The sequence below is a fragment of the Macaca fascicularis genome, chromosome 12 (assembly GCF_037993035.2).
Source record: "Macaca fascicularis isolate 582-1 chromosome 12, T2T-MFA8v1.1".
NCBI lineage: Eukaryota > Metazoa > Chordata > Mammalia > Primates > Cercopithecidae > Macaca > Macaca fascicularis.
The window spans coordinates 103622444-103626016 of record NC_088386.1 but is presented as its reverse complement, the minus strand read 5'-3'; the positions used below and the strand labels follow the sequence as shown (position 1 = coordinate 103626016).

The 3573-nt window shown below is 49.3% G+C and overlaps 1 non-coding gene across 1 annotated transcript; it reads left to right on the top strand.

The window, feature by feature from the left end:
• The first annotated feature begins 767 nt into the window (after positions 1-767).
• On the top strand, positions 768-874 carry LOC123568232 (U6 spliceosomal RNA). Its single transcript, XR_006691435.2, has one exon. It is a non-coding gene; the product is annotated as a U6 spliceosomal RNA (small nuclear RNA).
• The last annotated feature ends 2699 nt before the right edge of the window (positions 875-3573 follow it).

Genomic DNA, 3573 nt, shown 5'->3' with positions numbered 1-3573 from the left:
GAGAATGGTGTAAGCCTGGGAGGCGGAGCTTGCAGTGAGCCCAGATCGCACCACTGCACTCCAGCCTGGGGGACAGAGCCAGACTCCGTCTCAAAAAAAAAAAAGGTAAATACAAGTGAGGAAAGGAATTAGATAAAATAGTATGAAGTAAATAGAATTTAAGAGTTCAAGGCTGAGTGCAGTGGTTCACGCCTGTAATCCCAGCACTTTGGGAGGCTAAGGCAGGTGGATCATTTGAGGTCAGGAGTTGGAGACCAGCCTGACCAACATGGATAAACCTAAAAATAAAAATAAAAATTTGCCAGACGTGGTGTCGCATGCCTGTAGTCCCAGCTACGCAAGAGGCTGAGGCAGGAGAATCACTTGAGCCCAGGAGGCAGAGGTTGCAGTGAGCGGAGATCGTACCACTGCACTCCAGCCTGGGCAACAGAGCAAGACTCAGTCTCAAAAAAAATAATTCAGGGAAATTGCATCATCTATGTCTTTAATTTCTGACAAGTCAACTATGTTCACACAAACTGTATTTTCAATACAAGGGAGGCCTGAAATGCAAACCAATGACTTCATTTGTTGCCGATCCACAGCAACAGTGATGGACTCCAACGCTGGAGGAAAAACTGGCTGCACTACATTTATGAAGAGATGGTAAAGAATATATTAATCCTGACTATTACTATACCCTGGACAATTCAAGGGATTTTTCCAGAGTAATATTCATAGATCAGATGCAATTTTCATTTGACATATACTGTAGAATATAACTTTTGGTGCTAGTTTCAGCAGCACATATACTAAAATTGGAATGATGCAGAGAAGATTAGCATGTCCCCTGCATAAGGATGACATGCAATTTCATGAAGCGTTTCATATTTTAAAAATACCTATCAGGTACTACGCTTGGTACCTGGGTAATGAAATGTTCTGGACACCAAATTCTCGTGACATGAGTTTACCTATATAACAAAACTGAACAATGTGCCCCTGAAGCTAAAATAAAAGTTAAAAAAGAAAAAAAAGAATGCAATCTTTGATTAAAAAGTGACTCCTACCTTGATTTTAAGAAAATTTTTTATCATTTAGTTTAATTCCATGTAGGGATCATAAATAAATAGTCTAATTTTGAAAAAAACATTGCGATAGAATTTACATAGCAGCATTCCCCCTTTTAAAGTATAAATTTGTTTTGTTGTTGTTGTTCATTTGTTTGAGGCAGAATCTTGCTCTGTCACCCAGACTGGAGTGCAGTGGCATGATCTCGGCTCACTGCAACCTCCACCTCCCCAGTTCAAGTGATTCTCCTGCCTCAGCCTCCCGAGTAGCTGGGATTACAGGCGCCTGCAACTATGCCTGGCTAATTTTTTTTGAGATGGAGTCTCGCCGTGTCGCTCAGGCTGGAGTGCCGTGGCACGACCTCAGCTCACTGCAACCTCTGCCTCCTGAGTTCATGCCATTCTCCTGCCTCAGCCTCCCGAGTAGCTGGGACTACGGGCCCCCACCACCACGCCCAGCTAATTTTTTTGTATTTTTAGTAGAGACAGGGTTTCACCATGTTAGCCAGGATGGTCTCGATCTCCTGATCTCGTGATCCGCCCGCCTCGGCCTCCCAAAGTGCTGGGATTACAGGCGTGAGCCACCGCGCCCAGCCCATTTTTGCATTTTTAGTAGAGACAGTGTTGCACCATGTTGGCGAGGCTGGTCTCGAACTCCTGACCTCAAGTGATCTGCCCACCTTGGTCTCCCAAAGTGCTGGGATTACAGGCCTGAGCCACCACCCTTGGCCTGGAACCCCCCTTTCCAGTTTGAATTCCCTCATGTCCTCTACTCACACCTCTGTACCTCCAGCATTACCTCCTCCTTCTTCAGTTTAAATCCCATCCATTTTACAAGTCCGACTTCAAATCACCAGTTCTTTGATAAAGCCTTCCCAAGCTATCTGACCCCCAGAGACAGCTTCCCAAATTTCACTGCATACAGTAGCTGCACCATTTGTTTGGCAAATATTCTGCCTTTCTGGCATATATTTATGGCACATTGTAGGCGCTGCATGTATGTTGAATGAATGAATGAAACTCTACACCAGATTATAAGCAAATTGAAAATCATGGCTTATGCTACGGTCTAATCCAGGGCTGTAGAGTGGTTAAGGGGAGATATATGGCAATGATGAAAATATTTGAAAAGCTTAGGAGCCCCAGGGAGGGAGGAGCATTTCCCAGAGTCCTCTCTGTTTCCTTAGTTTAGAGCAGTACCAATTTACCTTCTCTCTATGATCAAAATATTTGTGTCCCCCAAAATTCATATATTAAAAACCTAATCCTCAAGGTGAGGGATGGTATTAGCAGGTGGGCCCATTGGTGAGAGGTGACAACATGCTAGCAGCCCTCACTCTCGTCGACTCCTCGGCCTCAGCACCCACTCTGGTGGCGCTTGAGGAGCCCTTCAGCCCGACACTGCACTGTGGAAGCCCCTCTCTGGGCTGGCCAAGGCAGGAGCCGGAGCCGACTCCCTCTGCTTGCTGGGAAGGTGCGGAGGGAGAGGCGTGGGCGGGAATCCGGCCGAGCTGGGTGCTCACAGGCCAGCGCGAGTTCGGGAGGGCGCGGGCCGGCTTGGCGTGCCCCGCAGTCGGAGCCGCCAGATGGCGCTGCTGGCCCGGGCAGTGAGGGGCTTGGCACCCAAACCAGCAGCTGCGGAGGTTGTGCCAGGTCCCCCAGCACTGCCGGCCGCATGCACCACTCTTGAATTCTCGCGGGGCCTCAGCTGCCTCCCCATGGGACAGAGCTCCAGACCTGCAGCCCGAAATGTCTGAGCCGCCCGCTCTGCCGTGGGCTCCTGCGAGGTCGGGGAGCCTCCCCTATGAGTGCCGTCCTCCACTCTGCAGTGCTCGGTCCCATCAACCGCCCAAGGGCTGAGGAGTGCGGGTGCACTGCGCGGGACTGCTGGGCAGCTTGGCCTGCAGCCCGGGTGCAGGATACACCAGGAGAAGCCAGCTGACGTCCTGAGTCTAGTAGGGACTTGGAGAACCTTCATGTCTAGCTAAGGGATTGTAAACGCACCAATCAGCACTCTGTCAAAATGGACCAATCAACGCTCTGTAAAATAGACCAATCAGCAAGATGTGGGAGGGGTCAGATAAGGGAATAAAAGCAGGCCAGCAGTGGCAACCCGCTAGGGTCCCGTTCCACACTAGTGGAGCCTTAGGTGTTTTGCTCTTTGCAATAAATCTTGTTGCTCCTCACTCTTTGGGTCCACGTGGCGTTTATGAGCTGTAACACTCACCACGAAGGTCTGCAGCTTCACTTTTGAAGCCAGTGAGGCCATGAACCCACCCACCAGGAGGAATGAACAACTCCAGACGCGCCACCTTTAAAAGCTGTAACACTCACCGCGAAGGTCTGCAGCTTCACTCCTGTCAGCCAGACCACAAACCCACCAGAAGGAAGAAGCTGCAGACACATCTGAACATCTGAGGGAACAAACTCTGGACACACCATCTTTAAGAACTGTAACACTCACCGCGAGGGTCTGTGACTTCCTTCTTGAAGTCAGCAAGACCAAGAACCCACCAATTCTGGA